Source organism: Acomys minous (assembly GCF_964271855.1).
Source record: "Acomys minous genome assembly, chromosome: 8".
Lineage (NCBI taxonomy): Eukaryota > Metazoa > Chordata > Mammalia > Rodentia > Muridae > Acomys > Acomys minous.
In genome coordinates, this window is record NC_140489.1 from 105,302,886 (window position 1) to 105,326,579 (window position 23,694).

Sequence of the window (23,694 nt, forward strand, 5' to 3'; positions counted from 1 at the left end):
ATTTCTGCTTCAACTTTGCTTGAGAGGGCAAGGCTGAAACAGGCCTATGATATTTTCCTGGAGCTGAGTGGTTACTATCCAAAACACTTTACATTTTTCAGGGCTAGGAATACAGCTCAGTGATAGAGTGTGTGTTCTATTGCTAATACTACATACACATTTTTTTCCGAGACAGGGTTTCTCTGTGTAGCCTTGGCTGTCCTACACTCACTCTGTAAACTGGCTGGCCTCCAACTCACAGAGATCCGCCTGCCTCTGCCTCCCGAGTGCTGGGATTAAAGGCGTGCACTACCACTGCCCAGCTACAAACACATCTTTATTTCTATTAGGGTGCTACTTTCCTGGAATTTTGGTAAGAGAATAGGGTGTGTGTGTGTGTGTGTGTGTGTGTGTGTGTGTGTGTGTGTGTGTGTTAGGAGTAGACAAGTGGACATCCTTCTCCACCTTATTTTTTGAGACAGGGTCTCTCACTGATCCTGGAGCTCACGGACACAGGACTCACTAGCCAGTTACCTTCAGGGATCCTCCATTTCTGCCTTCCCAGAGCTAAGGTAACAGCAGGTGCATATCAATACACACAGCTTTTTACGAGGGTACTAGGGACCCCAACTCAGCCCATCAGGCTAGCATGGGTAAGAACACTATTGACTGAGCCATCTGTCCAGTCTTTGGAGGTGCTATGGTGAGCTGAGCTGTGCTGTGTGTGCTGTGTGTGCTGTGCTATGTGTGTTGTGCTGTGCGATGTGTGCTGTGCTGTATGTACTGTCTGTGCTATTCTGTGCTAAGCTGTGCTGTGCTGTGTGTGCTGTGTTGTGCTGTGTGTGCTGTGCTGTGCTGTGCTGTGTGTGCTATGCTGTGTGTGTTGTGCTGTGCTATGTGTGCTGTGCTGTGTGTGCTGTCTGTGCTGTTCTATGCTGAGCTGTGCTGTGTGTGCTGTGTGGTGTGCTATGTGTGCTGTGCTGTGTGTGTTGTGTGTGCATGCTGTGCTGTGTGTGCTGTGCTGCACTTTGCTGTGCTGTGCTGTGTGTGCATGCTGTGCTGTGTGTGCATGCTGTGCTGTGTGTGCATGCTGTGCTGTGTGTGCTGTGCTGCGCTTTGCTGTGTGTGCTGTGCTGCGGTTTGCTGTGCTGTGCTGTGCTGTGTGTGCATGCTGTGCTGTGTGTGCTGTGCTGCACTTCGCTGTGCTGTGCTTTGCTTTGTTTGAGATAGTTTCCTGTATACCGGACTGTATTAAAATGCTCTGTGAAGTGAGCCTAGCCTTATGCTAGTCATTCTCCCACCTCTGCCTCCAAAGTGCTGGAAGTGACTTTGTAAAAGGGAACATGCCATTAAGGGGAAAAATCAAGAGAAAGAACAAAAGTACAGGCAAATGCAATAAAGTTTCCTTCCACTCTTGAGTTTCCTACATTATGTTTAATGGTTGAAGCAAGAACTATATAATATGGCTCTGGGCATAGGTAGAAGATTTAAGACAATTATAAGTGGGACTGGCTGGAGGGCAATAAAGGGAGTTAAGCTGTCTACACTTTACTAGAAGTGGTAAAGCACTGGCGGCAATGGATACTGATAAACTATGTGCATATAATACCTACAGCAACCACAATAAAATCTAACAAAGACACACTTAAAAGCACTACAGATAAAACAGAATGGACTTCTCAAAAGTGTTCCCAAAAAAAGAACCAAACAAAACAAAAGAATATAATCATACTTTTCTTGTTGTTTGTTTGTTTTCCCTAAGCCACGGTGTCTCTGTGTAGCCTTGGCTGTCCTGGACTCTAAAATCACACCTTTAAGCTCTAACAAATTATTAATAGCAGTAAATACAAATGGCCTAAATACAGGCAAGAGAAGACATTAACGAGCTTTTGGTCAAAAGGTACAATGTTGCATTCAGACAGGGAAAATACTTAAGTATTTTAGGTGACTTATACACTAACTAGCCTAGTTCAGTCATTCTACAAAACATACACATATAACATTTGTGTCTTTTATTGTTATATATGATTATGTTTTTTTAAAAAACAGAGAGTATCATAGGGATTAAACACAACAGTGTATTTCTGCCAGGAACAGGGCCAGGCAAGGGGGTGCAGGTCTGTAATCCCAGCTCGTGTGAGGCAGAGGAGGGAAGCTGAGGAGCTTTTAGCTCCATCTATATAGGGAATTCAAGGTCAGCCCAGTCCTGATGAGGTACTGTCTCAAAACAAAACCCAAATACAACAATGCAATGTATTTGTAAAAGGTATTTGGAAGTTTAAAAAAAGGCAGAAAATGATATATTATGAAAATGTTAATAAAATAATGCTGAAGTGGCTCCATTCAGTGGTGGAAGACGTGCCTGGCATGTGGGAGGCCCTAAGATCTCCAGCACCACAGATTTAAAAAATTACAACCTTTTATACTACCATCCGATTAAGTAAATGTCAGAGAAAAGTACGAAAGATCGACAGAGATATCAATAATGTGTCCATTTCACATTTCTGTGACCAATTGCCTGACATAACTCAAGAGCAGAAGAATTCATTTTAGCTCATGTTTCAGAAGCTTCCATCCATCCCGGCACAGAAGGTGTGGCGGGACAAGCTGCTCACACACGGTGGTGTGGAGGAAACAGGGCAAGGTGGGAGGGGTGAGGGGAGAAGAGAGACAGAGACTCTTCTCCTTTATCATTAGGGTCCTGGTCCTGTGGGATGAGGTGCCTGCATTTAATGTGGCTCTTTCTCCTTTAGCTACTCCCCTCTGGAAACAGCCCACTACACCACTCCCAGGTCTTCATTACTCTCCAACCACACTGAGATTCAAACTTAGCTGCCACAGGCTGTAGAGACGGCTCAGCATTTCCGCGCATGCACTGCTCTTCCAGAGGACCAGCACCCGCATCAAGCAGCTCACCAACTGTCTATAACTTCAGTTCCGACGTGGCCCCACACCTTTGGGTCCAATGGGCATCTGCCCTCACACTACCATACCCACACTCAGACAGCTACACAGACTCTCTTTAACAATAAAAAATAAATCTTTAAAAAATAAAAATTAACCACACCATCAATCAACGGTATCTGGTGGACATTTGACGAGTGTTCGACCGCAACAGAAAGTACCTCCAAGGGGCTATGGAGCAGCAGAGGCCTTACCCTAGAGCATAAGCAAAGCTCAGCAAATGTAGTGCCACACGCCACATGTGGAGCTCAGAGGCAACTTCCGGGACTTCCACTGGGAGTCCCACGGATCAAAGTCAGGTTGTCAGGCTTGTCCGGTACGTGCTTTTGCCTGACGGTCCATGTTGCCACCCCAATGTAAAAGAACAGAAATAGCAGTTTATTCTTGGACCTGGATGGAAGCTTCCATAAAAGAACCAGCTACAGCCTGCCTCCTCGGCGCTTAGGAAGTCCAATCTTGTGCTGAAGGAAGTAATCGACGTGAGGGTGCAGGGCTTCAAGCTGTGTGAGACAACGCCTTCCCTTAGCCATGGGGCCCTCCAGAGACACCGGTAGGCCGGAGAGTGAAGGAGACCCTGCCTCTCTGCTTCACCCACCGAGCTGCTTCACCATGGCAGCAGCCATTACCTGTGGCAGGAGCTCCTGAAGACCACTGTCATTTCCTAGGACTTGAAGAGCCAATCCTGCCAGGCTTGGTGGTGTAGGCCTGTAATCCCAACACTCCAGAAGATGCTGAGGTGGGAGAAGTTGCCGCGGACCGTCTCAGTTCCATATACGTCCTTGGGAACGGGAGTTCTCAAAGATAGGCAAAGTGACAAACAGACAAGCCCAGAGGTAGTGTTTGAATCTGAGTGTATTTTGCAGGCAAGCAAGCTAGGTTTTTATACACATTTTTTTGAAATGGGGGGTGGGGGGTGGGGTGGGGGGGTGGGGGGTTGTTTTTTGTCATTACATTTTTTTCATACAATTCAAAATACAGGATGCAGAGTAATAATGTTGGCATCAATCTTGAATCATCATTCTTAAGTCATTAGATTGGTGTCAGTACGCATGTGCCCTCTTTATCAAAGGTCAGTGTTCTCTCATTACGCCAAACATCTGAGTCAAGACAGTTTTTTCTTAGCTCTTCTCGTCACTATCTGGAGCTTTCTTAAACACTTTATTTGTAAGTCATAATATAAACTATGATTAATCCTTAGCCATGCTTTTATTAACAAGTGGAACGGAACTTGGTGATAATATTACCTGAATGACCCTTGGCTACAGCCCCAAGTTAGGGTGCTAGGGTGTCTCCTAGCAACACGGTTACATTTGAAAAGTTCTGATAAGAAAGTAGGTTAGACAGAATGTTCCAAAAGAAATGAATAAGAAAAAAGGAGGGGGGGGTGGCTCCAATCAGTTACTCCTGGCAGGAACATCAAACCCATTCCAGGAGGCTCTCCCTTGGGTAGGGGTCATCGCCTTGTGTTGTGCAGTATCAATTGTCACACAGACTCCAGTGGAGGGGTCATTGCAAGAAGTGTATTATGTTTGAGGACAGGGTAAAATACATAGTGAATTTCAGGCCAGGCTAGTCTATAAAGTGGAACCCTGTCTCAAAAGAAAGAAGAAAGGAAGGAAGGAAGGAAAAGAGGGTGGGAAGGAGAGAAGAGAGAGGAAAGGAGAGAGGGAGGGAGGGAGGGAGGGAGGGAGGGAGGGAGGGAGGGAGGAAAGGACGAAGGGATCTTATCATATTGCTTCAGAATTAACAGTCCAGGCTATAGAACTTACCCTGACCTCTCGTCACACACATCGTGCTTTAGGAGGAGATGCACATAATACTACTGGGTAAGGGTCCGCTGTCAGCTTGCCACTTCCTCCAAGCCACGTCCTGAAGTCATTGCCTCTACTCTGCTTTAGTTTTCTGTGTCCCTACAGTTGTTCATGCCTAGTAAGCAATTCCTCCTGGTAGTAAATGCTCTCAAGCGAGCTCCTAGGGAGACCATCTCATGTGACCCCAGCTACCACACTGCAGACCACTTTCCAAGTGCAGTTATTGCTAATGAGTATAAGTCAATTGGCTGATGATAGTGGACACTCTCAGGACCCTGACAGATGAGAGGAGTTGCCTCATCAGTTACTAGTTCACAGAAATATGTGTTGAGCACAGAAGTAGTAAGGGTCAAGGCCAGTTCCACCCACTGGCTCCATCCTCCCCTTGCCTCCTTGGCTCTGGATTGTTGTTTTCTTCCTCAGGTCCCACTCCTTTTCTGTCTCCTTCTAACCCATCACCTGCAGTGTGCCCCTGCCTCCTACTTAGGACATGACACCACAAATATATCTCCTCTCAACTTGTGTTGTTTGGCTCTTCCTGGGAAGATGAGAATAAACATCTACTTATCCCATGGCTCTTCCTGGGAAGACAAGAACAAACATCTATTTATCCCAGGCAGGATGACAATGACAGGCCAGAGAAATGATCCCACTCAACTCTAGCATAGTGAACCGATGAGTTTATTGGGCTTACTCACCGGAGCCTGAGATGCTGCACCACTGAAGCCCATCCCAGCATCAGTACCAACTCCTGAAAACATCCCTGGGCACCCTGTACAACCTGTAGGCAGTGTCTCTTCTCCCCAGCAAGTGTTCACTGCCCTTCTAACCTGGGAGAGGAGCCTTGTGACTCTCACCTGCTTCTGGACTTCTGTCTCATGAGCTTTCTGGGTTTTGAGAACCTCTCTCCCTTGGGAAATGTCCCAACGCCAGAAACAGCTACATAGTATCTATATACTGATGCACTGTCTTACTTGGCATCTGTGTCTCCTGTGAGAACAGCAGTGTTGGTTGCCAGGCTTTCTCATGCTCTGCCTCGGTGGCCCTCCATAGGGTAACACCTCCCTGCCCCCTCCTATAGCTCATGTCTGTCAGCAAAATACAAAGAAAATTATTTATCATTTCTAAGTAGAAGCATGGAAGAATTGCTACCCAAGCCTGCACTCCCTACACACACACACACACACACACACACACACACACACACACACACACTGCCCACAGCTTCTAGCAGCCAATGACATCCAGGAGGTGAAGCCTCCTTCTGCCTTATCTCTAAGTGAGGTGACAAGGAGCAGAAGTGTGCAGCAACCACAATGGGACAAACGGCACAAACACGAAATAAGCCTTTGTTTCCACATAAGAGGCTTTTTGCTTTACTTTGCTACCACAGCCCTGTCCTTACTGATTCCTAACCTGGCTCTGAGTGCTCCTGCCGGGTTTCAGTGTAGCTTTTGGTGCTTTCTGAGACTCTCAGCTCTGAATGCTAATTGGGTAGTGGAGAGGCAGCACTCTCCTGTGACAGTTCACATGATAGGACCTTCGGGAGAGCACACAGCCCTGGGATCAGGCTGAAGCCCCTGCAGGTCTGGGGAGGCAATAATGAGCTTCCAAAGCTGTGGCAGAGTGTAAGATTCCTCCGGGAGAGCTGAAGTGTGGAAAAACACATAATAAACAGACACAAAGATAAGACCTCACCCGAAAGACAAAATAGTCCCTGAAACAGGAAAAATAGCATTATCAATTCTTTTATGTCCTTAACTTGACCAAGACAGGCATGTGAATTGAAAAGGGAATATTTGGAGATGAGAACAGAAACCCTGGCATCGTGCCATATGTCTATAATCCTAGTACTTGGTAAGTGGGAGCTTAAAAATCGTAAGTTCAAGGCCAGCCTGGTGTACATTAGATTTATCTCATAAATACAAAAAGGGTGGGGTGGGTACATAGCTTAGCATGTGCAAGATCCTGGGCTCCATCCCTAGTGCCACATAAAGTGGCACACCCAAGAGCTGGAAAGTGACAGGAGAGAGGCAGGAGATCCCCTGGGTCCCAGGACCTGAGAGACTGTCAGTATATCAGATGTCTAGATACCAGCTGCACAGCAACATGTCTGCTGTCAGCAACACCAAATCACGCGTTTAGAAATCTCTTAAGAGAGTAATCTCTTGTTTAGTGTTCTTGTCACAAAAAGTGGACACCATGTAAATACTAAACAGAAGAAATCTAGGCCACTGGCTCATTCCTGTAACCATCACATTCAGGAGGCTGAGGCAGGAGGATTGCAGTGACCTAGAAGCCTGCCTGGGCTACTAGTGGGTTCCAGGCCAGCCTGGGTTATAGAGTGAGATGCTTTTTTCAATAATTATATAAAGGAAGGAAAGAGGAAAGGAAGGGTGGAGGAAGGGAAGGTAAGAAAGAAAACATTCTAATCAGGGCCAGCAGTGCACACAAGCTTCCTGGGACTATAAACAGTAAAATCAGGAAGTCTGTATGAGTGGAGCACAGGCTTTATGTGACAGAGGCTGGGAAAAAGCAAGCTCCAGATGGTACACAGCACTGGAAGCCAGGCTGTGGATTTTAGAGCAGCTCTCGGATGCTGAAAGAGTTCAGCAGAGGTGACCAGGGGTAGAACGGATGGTTGTGATTATCGCAGGCAAATATCATCACTGATTCCAGTGGAACAACCAGCACTAGGTGTGCAGAGCCCAGGCTCTCCCCTTTCTGATCCCTGTGCTTTCTGTGGTCGCTAAGGAGGGGTCTGGCCAACACTGGTATTTACCTTACCTGGTGCTATTACTGCAGTTCCCTCAGTGCTTTCTACTGAAATATGCCAGCCCACTGGAGGATCATGAAGGCTCCTAATGGTCACCCAGCATCTCGGAGACAATATTCCTCTGCATCAATAGTTTCCATCTGGCTCATCAGAAAGAGAGAAAACCGGCTTTACTCACATCAGCAAAATAACAAGACAGAGGAAGACCTTTAGAGCAGACCACTACAGTCCCTGTGAAAGTGCCCTACCAGAGCTGTGCGGAGTGTGACTTGAGAATCTGCTGGGTCTCCACAGAGTCAAATGTCAGTCAGCACCTCTACCTATTAATCATGGAGCTCTAAGCAGCTGGTAACTGCCTGCAACACCAGCTACAACTACATGCACTACAGATACCTACACATGCATCACACACACACACACACACACACACACACACACACACACATTTTTTTTTAACTTGAAAAGGAAAGAGAGGAAAGGTTGCTTTTCTGTCACTGTGGGGGAAATGCTTGGGGGAGGGAAGAGTTTATTTAGCTCACAGGGTACAGCCCATCATCACAAAGCTAAGGCGGGAATCTGAAGCAAAAACCATGGAGGTACACTGCTTACTGACTTTCTTAGCTCCCTTTCGTATAAAACTTTCATAAGCCCCATTGTCTAGGGATGGCACTGCTCACAGTGGGACGGGCCCTCCCACATCAATAAGCAATTAAGAAAATGCCTCACAGCCATGGCCACACACCAAGCATCGACTAGAGGCAATTGCTCGTTTGGTTGTCTGTCTTCCAGGGTGTCTCAAGGCTGTCAGGATCAGCCGTCACACTTAAGCTCCCAGTTTGGGGTTCAAGTCCAAGATCCAGTGTCCCATTGGTTTGACTTCTGGTGAAGGTGGCAGATGGCAACACATCCTGACAGGAGTATTCATGTGTAAAATAACTTATACCACCAGTCAGGAACTCGGAGAGACTGTGGGGACTCACAGTCTTTTCTGAGAACATGCCCCCACTGACCAAGGCAGCCTCCACTAGGCCTCACCCCCTAAAGGATCTATCACTTACAAATGTTGTAAATAGAGTGGATGCTCAAACCATTACAGTGAGAAAGAATGGTAAAGCAGATTATGAAATGGCACGGAGCCTACACTTCTGCGCAGAGGGGATCTGTTTTCTATCCTGTTCAATCAGGAAGATGGTCTTCCTGCAGATGAAGCTAAAGGACTCCTAATTGGCCGCAGGTAACTTCCAGAGCTAGAAGGCTTATTTATAATCTTTACTGTGTAGCTATATATGTCAAAACATCAAATCATACATTTTAAATATGTGCAATCTGTTGAATGGCAACAAAGATTTTTTTTAAGTACCCTCCAATTATCACCACAGTTTGCCAAGCACTGATCCAGGCGAAGAATACCCCCCCACCAGTAAGGTTAAATCAGCTAAGAGGCAGGACAAAATGTACACAAGTTAGAAAGATACAGCATCTTGAAATCCACATTAAAGGTGCATGCCTTTAATCCTAGCACTTGGGAGACAGAGGCAGAGGCAGGTGGATCACTGTGAGTTCGAGGCCAGCCTGGTCTACAAAGTGAGTCTAGGACAGCCCAGGCTAACACAGAGAAACCCAGTCTTGGAAAAAAAAAAAAGAAAGAAAGAAAGAAAGAAAGAAAGAAAGAAAGAAAGAAAGGAATCCCACATTAAAAGGAACAAATCTCAGGAAGCAGAGGCAGGCGGATCGCTGTGAGTTTGAGGCCAGCCTGGTCTACAAAGCAAGCGCACGACAGCCAAGGCTACACAGAGAAACCCTGTCTCGAAAAAACAAACAACCCCCCCCCAAAAAAAACAAAACCAAATCTTCAGAGAAATGATCAGTCAAGAGTGCAGTTAAAACAAGCCAGGAACAGTCACAGATGCAAAGACTGAAAATGATCTTTGCATAATGCTTAAGGTTCTGAAAAGCTAAGTGTCATCTTTACACCGTGAATAGGACAATGACCTGAGATGTGACCTTCCCCTCAGGAAAGTCCTTTCACCATCCCATGCCCCCTAACCCATTCTGTGAGCCTTGTCACAGTGACCCTTCCCAGAGAACATTTTCACTGTGAGTTCTCTGTCTCCAATTTCCTGAGCCCATGCTGCCCCATGGCTTACAAGGCAGAATAAGACCCCCGCCCACTTCCCCTCTCTCCATTTTTCTCTCTTACAATGATGTTTACCAGACTGTCTTCCCTCCTGCTCCCTTCCCCTGAGGTACCTGCTTTCTGTCTACCCTGGCAGCCCTTCCCTCTTCTAGGCCTGGCTGCATGTAGCAGTTACTTCAAAGCCTTTCTTGGCCACCCCACTAGATGCCCATCTGCCTTTCCTTTCATTAAAAACCTACCTACAGGGACCATTGTTTCTGAGCCCCAAACTAAGACACATCAACATAGTTTTGTGCTGCTGACAGACGTGAGTGACAGAATATTGCTTGGATGCTCAAAAATGGGTCCTTGGCAAAATGTGTAGATGGCAAAGCAAACTATCTGAAACAGTGAGTCTCAAGCTGATTCTGTCATTTGCCTTTTGGCCTGGGCTACACACAGCACATAACTAAATCCTTTTTTTTTTTTTTGGGGGGGGGGGATCTACTTTACAATTTTCAATTTTGTCTTGCAGACAGAAACTATGTAAAAAAAACAAAACTTCAGTATTCTACTAGCTAGCTTTACATCAACTTAAAACAAGCTGGAGTCATGAGAGAGGAAGGAGCTCACCTGAGAAAAGGCCTCCATGAGATCCAGCTGTAAGGCATTCTCCTAATTAGCAATGAATGAGAGGGCCCAGACCTTGGTGGGTGGTGCCATCCCTGGGCTGGTGGTCCTGGCTTCTATACCAAACCATGAGGAGCAAGCCAGTAAGCAGCACCCCTCCATGGCCTCGGCATCAGCTCCTGCCTCCAGGTTCCTGCTCTGTTTGAGTTCCTATCCTGACTTCCTTTGAAGATGAATTATGATGTGGAAGTGTAAGCCAAATAAACCCTTTCCAAGTTGCTTTTGGTCACCATAGGAAAAACAAAACATAACAAAAACAACAACAACAACAACAACGAAACACCTTAACTAAGACAAATTCTCAACACCCAGGGAAAGCCTGGCCATTGTTGTGAAGAAAAAAAAATGTGTGTGAAGGAACACTTTCAAATCCACAATCCCTGTGGGAAGGCACTCGTGTTCAGGGACCCCCACCATCCACCCTTCCTCATCCGCTGACACTGCAGCCCTCATCTGGGACACAGTGGCACTGTAGATGCAAGGCAGTCAAGGCACAGAAGCAATCCTCTATTTGATGCCAATACACTCCAAGCACCAATGATGGGCAGAAGCTCGCCTATCCACATATATTCTTTTTTCCCCACTTATTTTGTGTGTATGTTTACACATGTGTATGTGTAGCTATATAAACATATGTGTGACATGGCTAATATGTTGAGGTAAGAGGACAACTTCCAGGAGTTTGCTCTTTCCCTCCACCATGTGGGTCCTGGGGATGATGAGTCATCAGGCTTAGAGTCAAACACCTTAGCCGGCTGAGCAGCCAGCCAGCCCCCAGCATATACTTTAAGCTAATATTGGTAGGCACTTAGTAAGCACTTGTTAAATGTTTCATAAAACTGTATGGACTTCCTATGTCTGCACCAGTTCCAAATAATTACACAAAGATTTATATGTATTTATAATTTTAGGCCTTGGCTCACTGCTGTTCCCAACAGCCTATGTTAACACATTTATATTAATCTATGTTCTGCCGCGTGGTTCTTTACCTTTACACAGTGCGCGACAACATCACTCCAACAGTCTTATGTGCATTTGCTCATTTAATTCAGGTAATCACCATCCTACAACCTGGAGAAAAAGCTACTGGTGTGAAGTCACTCACGTGGTGGAAACCTCCAGAGACAGAGCCCAGCCCAGCTGTGCTACCAAAGCCCCTGTTCTTGCTCTCAGGTGTTGTTAGTTTTTGAGACAAAGTCTCATACGTAATTCAGGCTGGCTTGGAAATCACTAATGACCCAAATTAACTCTGACCTCACAGGTTTCTTGCCTCCACCTCTCAAATGCTGGTGTTACACACCACCACACCCTGCTCAAGTAGGTTGCCCACACTGCTGCTCCCTCTGCAAGGCTGAGAATTTAATCCAGAGCCTTCCACACACTAGCCAAATGCTCCACCACTGGGGTATGCCTCCAGGCCTGTGAGGGTTTCTTACAGTTCCTTCTGTGAGAACTGACCAGTGGTCAAGTGTTTGCCATGACAAATGCTCATTAAGTATTAGCTGTGGGGCTACTGTTCTTGCAGAGGACCCACATTCAGTTCCCAGGACCCACGTCAGGTGGCTAATAACCACCTGTAAGTTCGAGCAATCTGACACCTCTGGTCTCCACAGGCACCTGCTGTCTGTGTGTCTGTCTGTCTGTCTGTCTGTGTGTCTGTCTTCTCTCTCTCTCTCTCTCTCTCTCTCTCTCTCTCTCTCTCTCTCTCTCTGTGTGTGTGTGTGTGTGTGTGTGTGTGTGTGTGTGTGTGTGTGTGTGTCTGTCTCTGTCTCTCTCACTCTCTCTCACACACACACACATACACACACATAATAAATAAATAAATAAATAAATAAATATTACCAAAAAGAACCCTGTTAGCTGGTCTAGGTGGTGGAGCATTTGGGAGGCAGAGATGGGTTGATTTCTGAATTAAAGGTCAGTCTGGTCTAAATAGTGAGTTCCCAGCCAGCCAGAAGAACAACATGGTGATAGCCTGTCTCCAAAATAAACACATCCTGTTATATGCAGAATAAAACCCATCTTTGTTGGAAAAAAAAAAAGTCCTGGAGTAACTCCAGGAACAGCTAGAACTGCCTGAGTTGAAAACACCCTCTTGCTCACTGGGCTCCTGGGTGACAGTTCTTTATGGTTACTAGTACGGCTGGTGACAGGCCGTGTGCTCATCCTTCTCTAGAATTAGGTCAGTCACACATGCCCTGTGGGCCTCAAACTTCCCATGTGAGTAGTCACTGCTGGGGGACACACACACACACACACACACACACACACACACACACACACACACACTGTAAGGTCGAAGTCTGGCGTTTCTGGTTAGCCTCTGAGCTCGGTGGGGTCCCCTCTTTGCCTGACCTGGGGAGCCCTGGATCCCCTAAGGAGAGGTCACATAGCCCTCAGGGAAGATTACAAGGCCCAAGCCTTCCCTGATAAGAAACCTGTTCAGCAAGCACCTGGGGACTCCTGGAGATACCCACCCTAAGCTAATAATGTGTCTTGGTGCCATTGCTTTCAACCATTACCATACTTAGAGAGTCTCCCCCACCCATAGGATAATTAAGTATTGCTTTCCCCTTTAAGATAGGGCTATTTTGATACATGTAGATTAAGTATCCCTGGATCTCCATCCCCAGCAAATCACCTTCAAACCCCTCCCCACTGCCCAAGGTTTATAAATCCCTGATTCATGAATAAAGGTTGGTTGGCTTGCCCTTTCACTCCAGCCTTTCACTATGACCAGCTGAGACTCATTTATTCTGGGGAAGTGTTGCTGCTGGATACCCAGGGCTTGACTACGGGTCAGGCAGCAATAGTGGGACTGCCTGCCACAGTGTCTTTTGGTATCACCGCAGGCTTTTGGAATTCCTGAGTTTCCACTGCCAACTAGTACCAGCAATCTCATTCTAAAAGCTGATTGTAACACCCACTGAAAAAAATCATTTCCACCTCCCCCAGTGAGACTGGGAGCCTCACCTTGCCCACAGGCCTCTTCCTGAGTGCCCTAAGCAGCTCCTGAGAGAGAAATGGAACCTTTGGTTTGGAGGCCCCTCTGTTTCTTTGCAGAAACAAACAGCACCTGGACCAGATGCTGGACTTGAAACCCAGGCTACCACCAGCCAGTCTGAGGAACAGCACACTGGGACTGACGTGGAACAAATGCTTAAAGGGAAAACTGATTTATTTTGTTGTTGTTGTTGCTGTTGGTTTTCTTTTTTTCTAAGATTTATTTATTTATTATGTATACAGTGTTCTGCCTGCATGTATACCTACAAGACAGAAGAGGTCATCAGATCACATTATAGATGGTTATGAGCCACCATATGGTTGCTAGGAATTGAACTCAGGGCCTCTGGAAGAGCAGTCAGTTCTCTTAACCTCTGAGCCATCTCTCCAGTCCCTGTTTTTGTTTTTCAAGACAGGTTTTCTCTGTGTAGCCCTTGCTATCCTGGAACTCACTTTGTAGACCAAACTGGCCTAGCACTCAGACATCCACCTGCCGCTGCCTCCTGAGATGCTGGAATTAAAGGCGTGTGCCACCATGCTCTGCTGAAAACTGATTTCTTAAATAATGACTCTTCTGAAAAATCCTGAGGATCCCACTCTCCCTGCTCTCAGACCATGAGTACCTGTTAAGTCCCAGGCTGCCCAAGGCTTCACTGCTAGCTTCTCCTCCTGCCAGCTCTGGCCCCACCAGGTGCTACCAGAACATCAATTTAACAGCTATCCAGGCTCTGGGCTGTGTTCCCTGCAGGTGACAGGCATCACTGGCCTCAGGAAAGGGACATCCAAGCATGTTTTGCCAGACAAGCCTCAGTCCCTGGGTCAGCTGAGCCTGGTTAAACACTGGAAGACAGAGGGTGACTCTAGAATATTGATGCTCCCTCACCAGGGGGCCGAAGCTGTAATTAACCCACGCTGCACTTGGCCTCTCTAACTCCAGGTGGCTTTCTCCTCCTTTCCTATATAAAATTCATTCAGCATGGCCTGGCACTCAGATCAGATCCTGAAAGCAGGTCTCCTGCAGTGAAATAGCAGGCCCATCTTCTCACGTCACATTCCGAATGCTTGAGGGGCTTTTAGCCTAGTCTGATGTTTTTACCTTTTACCACTCCCCATTTCACACAGGTCTGCCTGTTCAGGTCTATTTCTTAAACACATCTATTTCACCTCCCTCAGAGCATCCTACGTGGATGGCTAAGGCTTCCAAATACCGGTTGAATGATTTGTGCACTTTCTTTCAAAAGGGGGGAGAGGCTGCCATCTGGTGCCCAACAGGGGAAGTGCGCACTTGAAGGGTGCCAAGTAAGTCTGGGCAAGTGCATTGTACCTGTGCCTGCCAATTTCCAGGAACATTGGTGGCAGCTTGTCACACACTCAGACAGGCCGCATACATTAAGATGCTAGAGAAGTGGCAGGTGAGAGCAATCTTCCCCAGTGCGGAATGATGGGCTGTCCTGCTTTACCAGACACGGGGAGTTACTAAGGATAGAGGAGTTTCAGAGCTGACACCTGCCAAGTCTTGGGAAAACAGTAACAAATTGGTCACCCACCCCATCTGGAGAGATGAGGCAGCTCTGCGGCAGAAGCTTTGGGAAACAAGAGATGTCAGACTTCTAGCCGCGGACAGAAGACACTTGGCTGCCAGAAAGTGTTGGCCTGTGGAGACTATGTCTTGTGGTAATCAGGAAGAGGGTCAGTCAGGAAGTGGGAAAGTTATGGGGCTGTGGTGTAAATTACTAGACAAGATATCATGACCAAGAGACTGGAATGAGGGGCTGGAGAGGTGGTTCAGTGGTTAAGAACACTGGCTGCTCTTCCAGAGGCGCAGGATTCAATTTCCAGCACCCACATGGCAGCTCACAACTGCCTAAAGCTGTATGGGATCTGGTTCCCTTTTCTGGGGTGCAGATGTACATGCAGACAGAACACCCATATACATAAAATAAATAAATCTTGAGGAGGGGCAGTAGAATGAGGGCCAGCAAGATAAAGGCACTTGCCTGACAACCTGAGCTCCTTCCTAATGGTAGAAGGAGAGAACTGACTCGCAGTTAACCTCTAACTCCCACGTGTGTCCCCACCACACGCATACTAATATATCAATAGATATCTTTAGAGAGAGACTGGCTGGGACCAGGGCTGCCCCATTGCCTCCAGAATGAAGAAGGACACTAACAGCACTGTTTTCGCACTCCCAGTTGCAAGGCCTTGGCTTTGGCCAGTGCCAGATAAACCACAGCCACTGGTCAAGCATGGGCTTCTCCTCTGACTTCCAGCTGACCACAGATAAAACTCCATCTTCTTTCTACTTTCTACTGTCTGCTTGGTTACTGCTTTTCTTCCTGCTCATTTGTCCTCACCCTTGGGATATGCTGCAGAGCAAGCTATTAGAGGCAGTTAGAGGGATTCACAAGATGGTTCGTAGTCAGGAGCAGGCCTGACACACACAAAGCTGGGAAGCACTGTTGGTTCCCTCCCATTCTCACCTTTACTTCCCAGCCATGAGCACTGGACTTTTTACCACTGCTGGAGTCAAAGAAATAACTGGGGCTGGAGAGATAGCTCAGTACATATGGTGTCTACCATGTAAGCTTGATGACCTGAGTTCAAGTCCCTAGCACAATGTCAAAAAACAAGGCATGGTGGGACATGTAATCCCAGCACTGAGGCCGAGATGGGGGGGGGGGGGGTCCCTGGCACCTACTGACCAACCAAACTAGCCTAAAATACCAAGCTCCCTAGCCTTACACATGTGCACACACATCTGTGTACACACAGGTGCCCAAATGTACACACACACACACACACACTTTTTTTTAATATGAAAGAGAAGTTCAGTATAAGCAGTTTTGGCTACTTTGTGGGTTCTTCTTTTCTTCCACCCTTATTCACCCTTTTTCTACCCTTCCCTTTCAATGCCCTAACACTAGATAGGAGAGGGAAAAAGGATAGAGAGAAAAGGGGTGATGTTGTCATTAGACTACTTCCTGCTGATTAGGGGAGTTCCTTGGGGAAAGCTTGATCTTTGCCACCCGGATATCTAATCTCTTCTTGTTGTTCTTGTTCTTCTTCTCCTCCTTTTCCCTCCTCCCTCTTCCTTCTCTTCCTCCTCCTTCTTGTTTCTTCTTTACACACGACCTTAAAACACACTGCAGCCAACAGCAGCCAACCAACAACTACAACTCACACAATCGCTGAAGCTACCTGCAGCTGGCAAAACTATGCCTCTGCTGGAGGATGAGGCAAATCATAGTCAGCCGCTGTGAAGCAGCCCCATAGCCCACATGGGATTAAAATGAAAACATATTCTTATAATATTTCTGTGTTCGAAAAGAAACCAAAACTCTAAATTTCTCCCTACATTCAAAAGACTCTTAAAGTGTCACCTTAAAATCTAAGTAATCTTGAAAAGTTTCGAAGGCCTCTCGCCTACCCACACACTCAAGACTACGAACGGCCCTTGTGCCACTACGCCAGTGGGTGACAAACACATCCCTGCCCTCAGAGGGCTTCCAGCCAACAGAGGTGCCAGGCATCAAAGGGCAGGATGGGACTTCGTTTCCGAGCTTCCGAAGATTCGCTCCATCACAGCAGAGAGGACGTGGTGGGTGGCGCAGCTGAGTTTGCTGCAAGACGGTCCAGAGAACAGAACCGGAACCTGCTGCCCACACTCAGAGTGGTTCTTCCTCACTCTACCATCCTCTTTTGAAACTCACAAACACATCCAGGGCCACTCCTCCCTGCTCTCCAAGTGATTCTCGCTCCAGGCAAGTTGATAATGAGTGGCCACCACAAGGAGACTGGGGCAACAGACTGAAATTTGGGAAGCTTGCTCTCTTTCCCTGGGGGCGGAGCTGAGCAAGGATTTTTTGCCTTCTCAACACACCTTCCTTTCATAAGCCTTTCAAACATGCTGTGTGTCCTGAACAGGCTGCTTAGGTGGAAAAAATCTCCCTCCTCAAATACTTGCAAACTAAGAGGCCCATCAGGTACATAGTGTGACTTATTCCATCAAAACATCCCTGACCGAGGAAGATGACTAGGGAAATAGCTCCACTCCCATCCCAGATGGTGGGGGAGGCTGGGAGCTAGCAGCAAGCCAGCTGCAGTGCCCACACAGACCTCTTTTTTTTTTTTTTTAATAACTATATTGCTAGTTTTTGTAGTTGGGTCAACAACTCCAGCTTATTGCAAGCCCGTACCTCTCACGTCTATACCGCTGCATCTGCTGGTCTCATGTGATTTTACAGAAACAGCCCAACGCTTCCAGAGGTGGGCGGACAGGCTGAGCACTTGGAGAGACTTTGTTCTTGTCTTCAAAGAAGTCGTGCTATGTTGGGGAAGGAAAAACTGCATTCAGGGGGGAGAAAAGGACAATGACAGCTTGTACACTTCTTGGTTTGGACACTGAGGCTGGGAATGATGTAGACTCATTCATCTAAAGCTAAACCAGTTGGTGCTGAGGGCAGTTGTAGGGCCCACCAAGGCAGGATGCTGAGGGCAGTTGTAGGACCCACCGAGGAGGCCCGGCTCAAGGCACACAGTGACCCCTGGAGGGAGACCCTGGGGCCTCTGCCTGTTCTCTAGGAGACTGAAAATAAGCAGGGGCCCAGGTCACTCCACTCACGGAGATGGTCACTTTGGTTCCTCAAACAAACTACAGGCTTAGGGTGTTCCCTTGCTTGCCTGGTTTCCTTTTGCTTGGTTTTGAAGGCCAATCTTCTTGTCTCAGCCTCCTAATAGCTGTGCCCGCCATACGTAGCACTGGTACACTTTCTCTTGTGGGTTCCTCTTCCTGGAAATCTCTGAGCTCTCACCACCACACCCTGGTCTCCTCTTCTGGATCCAGCAGCAATCCTACCTCCTCATTAAGTCATTTCCCATCAATACTAATTAGCCAGCCTCTCCTGTCCAGCATTGGCAGGTCCCTTCTTATCACACCCAACAGCCATCAGAAGCTGCCCTGCTCTGTCACCTCCTCCCCTGTCGCGAGCCCTGTCCTGCAGACTATACACTCTAAGGGATGAGGCTCTTCCCTGTCTGCTCCATTTCAAGGGCCCAGTCAAGGGGAAAGACATAGCCTAAACTAGTCACTCGACAGCTTTAGATGGAAATCAGTGGGAATGTAGAAATTACTTCATGCAAGTAGATTTGGAACTTGTCATTCGTAAGCTAATTACATTCAAAGGTGACATAGTGGAGAGACATCTGTGCTGAGCCATCACAAGACAGGAGTGTAAGTGCTAGGTTGACTTTCCTCCCATCTTCTATTGGGCCCTTCTGCTAAGGTCAAAGTCTGGCATTGCCAGAAAGCCCCTGAGCTCAGTGCTAAAATGATAGATTCCCTTCATCACCTGATATGGGAAAACCCCGGATCCCCTAAGTGTCACATGGCCCTCAAGGAATTATAGGTCCAATTCTTTCCTGATACGAACCTGTTTGAGGTGTACCTGGGGATTCCTGGAAATACCCAGGTTGGTCTGGAACTAACAGCAGTCTTCCTGGAGTTCTCCTGCAACCCGCTGCTGCCCATAGGATAATTAAGTCCTGTCCCTTCTTATGCTATAGGACTGTGCTGTTGCATGTAAATGAAGTACCTCGGGCACTCCTAGGCCCAGTGAATTAAAGAAACTCCTCCCACTGCCCAGGCTTTATCTATTTATTTATTTTTGGTTCTTCATGACAGGGTTTCTCTGTGTAGCCTTGGCCATCCTGGACTCACTTGTAGACCAGGCTGGCCTCGAACTCACAGAGATCCACCTGCCTCTGCCTCCCAAGTGCTGGGATTAAAGGCGTGGGCCCCCACGCCCAGCTTGCCCAGGATTTATAAGTTCCTGTTTTACATGAAATGAAGGGGGACAGACACTACCACCTAGTTCACCAAAGATCATCTAAGACTCATCATTTATTCCGGGGGGAAAAAAGGCTCCCCTCCTTCCTCTAGGATTCACAGCCAGATCCCCAGGCTTGCCTTCCCATAGCTGCCTAAGTTGCTACTGAAGCCTGCTCGACCACCACGAGCTGCTGACCGCCATGAAGCAGCCACTGAACCTGCGGTGAGCTGGACCTGCATTCTGGCCATGAACCAACCAGGCATGGGCATTTGCCCGCACCCTCTGCCATTATTTGCATGGTGACTTAACCGAAGGGCTGTAACACTGTACTATTAACACTGGCTTTGGAACTCCTGAGTTTCCACCATTCACCACTATGCCAGCCCGAACCAATGCTGTCATCTTTTTCTTTCTTTCTTTCCTTTTCTCTTTCTTTCTTTCTTTTGTCGTTGTTGTTTGTTTGTGTTTGTTTTGTTTTTCAAGACAGGATTTCTCTGTGTAGCCTAGCCCTGGCTGTCCTGGACTCACACTGTAGACCAGGCTGGCCTCGAACTCACAGAGATCTGTGCCTCTGCCTCTGCCTCTCGTGTGCTGGGATTAAAGGCACGTGCCACCACTACCCGGCACCCCATCTTGCTCATGCTGCTCTACCCACCACAGTGCCAGCCCATCTGTGAAGGTGAGCGGCTGCCATTTTGTCCACCTGAAACAAAGGAGGTTCCCACCAACTGCCTCTGGGTTTTCGAGCTCTGAGCCTCCATTATCTGCTGTTCTCAAAGCAGCCACTGACTCACCCAAGTCAGGCCAGGCCCTTGTTGCCGCCTGGCTCAGGTTTCAGACCCCTGAGCTCCCCTGACCCCTTAAGTCACCCTTTTCTGTAGCCCTGACTTTCCAGCAGAGCGGAGGAGCAGGAGGAGTGTGTACTTCTGTCTTGGGGCTCAAAGAGCCTGAGCTTCCTGGAAGAGTACCCGACAAGGCCTGGGCTCCCGCCAGACACAGAATGACAATCTTTATTGACCAAAGTATTAGAAACTCTAAATTCCAGATTAATTTGGAAAATTAGAAAATAAGAAAGCAGCGGCTGAGAGATGGGCATACTGATTAAGAGCACTTGCTGCTCTTAGAGACAACCTGAGTTCAGTTCCTAAGACCCATGACAGACGGCTTAGAACCACCTATATAACTTCCAGCACACTATACCTACTTTAAAAAAATAATTTAGGGTGGGAGAATTAGCTTAGTAGTAAGAGTACTTGTTGCTCTTGCAAAGGACTCAAGTTCAATTCCACATGGTGGCTCACAACCATCCACAATGCCACTTCCAAGGGATCTGACACCCTCTTCTGATCTCCACCAGTACTAGGCATATAGGAAAACACTCAAAAATAAAATAAATAAATCTTTTAATATGTTTTTAAAAATATCTTTCTTATGCATCAACTACTTAAAACTGGACTTCAGCTACTACTTAACAGTATTGACTGTTTGGTGGTTTTGACAAAGATGAAAACTCTCCATGGTGTGTGTGTGTGTGTGTGTGTGTGTGTGTCTGCCTGTGTGTCTCTGTGTGTGTCTGTGTGTGCACACTTGAGCTCATGGGACAGGCTTCCGTGAGAGTTCAGGTGCACTGGAGGGGACTGTCATGTAGCTCAGCAGCAGAACACTTGCTTATCGTGCATGAAGCCCTGGGTTCAATCTCCAGCACTATAAAGATCTTAAGTAAAAATAACCACATAAGGAGGCACGAGAATTAGCGTCTGTTTATGTGGACAGGCTGTATACAGACAGGAACTGAATGCCATGTTTATATTTTGATGCTACCCCCCCTCAAGATACGGTTTTATGTGTATGCAAAGTTTTTTAAATCTAGCACCTAAAATCCTTCAGGTTCCCACGCACTTAGGATGAGGGATACTCAACCTGTGTTCAATGCTCCATAAAATACAAGATACAGAGAACTGTATGGCTGCTACTTTATAGAGAAAATTACTACTTTGTTATTTATATAACATTCCTTCCCTTTGCCTATTTAAAACCGGCTTCAGCTTGGAAAAACTGATTTAGAACCAACATTTCAGAAGCTCATCTAGTACATAAATGGAATCACTTCTCCAAACGAGGGCAGAATATATAAGCTGTGTCTATTCTCAGGCTGTTGTTTTCCTTTCACACTGTGCCCACTGACAGCTGGCTTCACTTTTGAACAATTTTTTTTGTCTGTCTGTTTTCTTTCTTAAAAGGCTTTTTCATATTTATGTAGTTTGCGTTCTTGTAAAATACGAATCAGAAAATACAAGAAAAGAGAAAAGAAAACAAAATCACCTGTATCTGTAGAGTCTACGAGTAAACAAAGAGACTATTTTCGAAGGTTTCCTTCCAGATTCTTTCAGAAGGCTGGATCACATGTCAGAGTCTCATTTTGTACAAAACATGGAAGTGAACAGTAGTATGGTATTGCACAAGAGCTTATTTAGGTCCAACTTTCAGTAGACTTGAAATCAAATAAAATTAGCAGGGACAGCGAGGAGCATTACATAATAACATGAGTAAGACCAGCCAAGCAGACATAGCAACCCTAAATGAACATGTATAAAAACGAAGCCTGATAACGTTGAAAAAAGAAAGAGACGAACCCGTAATTATAGTTAGAGACTTAAACACTCCTATCTCAAAAGTAGTAAAGACAAAACCCAGGAGTCTGAAGAGATGCCTCTGTGGTTAACAGTGTGTACTGCTTCTACACAGAACCTGCATTCAGTCCGCTGCTGATACCTACACGAGGCCACTCACAAGTCACTGTTATGGCTCCACACCCAGGGAGTCTCATGTCTCTGGCCTCTGAGAGTACCTGCACTGCACATGCATATACTCTACACACACACACACACACACACACACACACACACACACACAGAGAGAGAGAGAGGGGGGGGGGGAGGTGGAGAACAGTATCACCATCAATAACAAGATCTGATTTACTATTTAGAGACTACTTCATCCAACAAAAAAAAAACAGATATTCCTTTCACACATCAATGAACAAAGCAAGAAAATTACATCTGGTGTCCTAAGAAATAAATAAATACCAGTTAACAAATGCAAAAGTGTTGAAATCAAGCCCAGCAGTGCAGAACATGCCTGCAATCCAAAGCACTTGGGAAGTGAACGCAGGAAAATCTGGAGTTCAAGGTCAGCCAGTGTCAGCTACACAGCAAGTTCCAGTCACCTGCTGCAGACAGTGCAAAGCAGCCCCACATGCCTGCATCTGGGATTAAGAGGAAAGCATGTTCTCATAATATTTCTGTGTTTTTAAAGAAATCAAAATTGCAGAATTCTCCAAAATGTCACTACAGTAAGATCCCTGAGAACATCGAGCAAAGACAGACCTAATTCCCCAACGTTGTTCTCTGCCGTCCTTCCACACATTCACCAGCACACATCCACAGGTGTGTGTGCGCATGCTTTACACATACACTAAAAAAATGAATAAATGTAATTGCTAAGACAGAGAGTTGAAATTACACACTGTATTATCTGACCACAATGGAATGAAACTAGAAACCAACAGAAGACTTCCTATCTTCCTGAACTCGGAAACAAAGCAGCACGCTTTACTATTTCATGGGCCAAGAGGCCGCCTCCTGGGGGATTTAAAGTACAGTGAGCAGAGTGTGCATGAAAACACAACCTGTCTAAACATGAGGGATGCCACACAGCAGGGCTGAGAGGAAAATTCCCAGCACTGAGTGCTCACATTGGAAAAGAGAAAAGGCCTGAAGCTAACAACGTAGCTAAGAGCCTTAAATAAGAAGAGGGTAACAGCTTGCCAAAACAAGCAGAAGAAGCAAGAAAGACAAAAACAAAATGTCCTTGATTGGCTCTGAAAAGATCAGTAAAACTGAAAGCTGTCTAGCAGGCCTGGTAACGTGAAATGAAAGGATATACCAGCAGTGAAATAGAAGCTCACCAGAGATCATGCATATATCAAAAGCAAAACCCAAGACATGACTCTACATACATAAAATTGATGGCCTGTATCAAAAGGGCCAAACTTTTCGCTAACAAAAAACACCGTATCACACCCAATATGAAGCACATACTTTGAATAGCCCCATGACCTCAAAGAAAAATGTTCTAACTCCCAGACATGGGTGGTTTTAATGCAGAGTTCTGTGAAATGGTTAACTAAGAACACCAGTTCTACTCAACTTTTCCTAGAAAACAAATGAGGAATCACTTCCCAGATTATATGACAAAGCTACTATATCAAAGCCAAATGAAGACAGTACAAATAGAAAACTACAGAGTAATGTTATCATGAATATAGATGCAAAACCATCACAATATTAGCAGAGGCTGAAGAGATGCCTCAGTAGTTAAGATCAGCTGTGGTACAATCATGTGGCACGCGCCTTTAATCCCAGCACTCGGGAGGCAGAGGCAGGTGGATCGCTGTGAGTTCGAGGCCAGCCTGGTCTACAAAGTGAGTCCAGGACAGTCAAGGCTACACAGAGAAACCCTGTC

The 23,694-nt window shown here is 46.5% G+C and overlaps 2 long non-coding RNA genes across 3 annotated transcripts; both read right to left on the reverse strand.

Annotated features, from left to right (window-relative positions):
* Positions 1-3,141: 3,141 nt before the first annotated feature.
* Positions 3,142-4,868, reverse strand: LOC311603815. Of its 2 annotated transcripts, none has more exons than XR_014781271.1 (3): positions 4,713-4,868; positions 3,570-3,721; positions 3,142-3,273 (listed from the first exon to the last, which is right to left on the reverse strand). It is a non-coding gene; the product is annotated as an uncharacterized lncRNA (long non-coding RNA). The 2 variants fall into 2 exon arrangements; XR_014781272.1 differs by having other exon boundaries at positions 3,570-3,737.
* A 404-nt stretch (positions 4,869-5,272) lies between these two features.
* LOC311603816 lies at positions 5,273-17,668 on the reverse strand. The gene is made up of 3 exons (XR_014781273.1): positions 17,539-17,668; positions 7,542-7,670; positions 5,273-5,335 (listed from the first exon to the last, which is right to left on the reverse strand). It is a non-coding gene; the product is annotated as an uncharacterized lncRNA (long non-coding RNA).
* Positions 17,669-23,694: the final 6,026 nt, after the last annotated feature.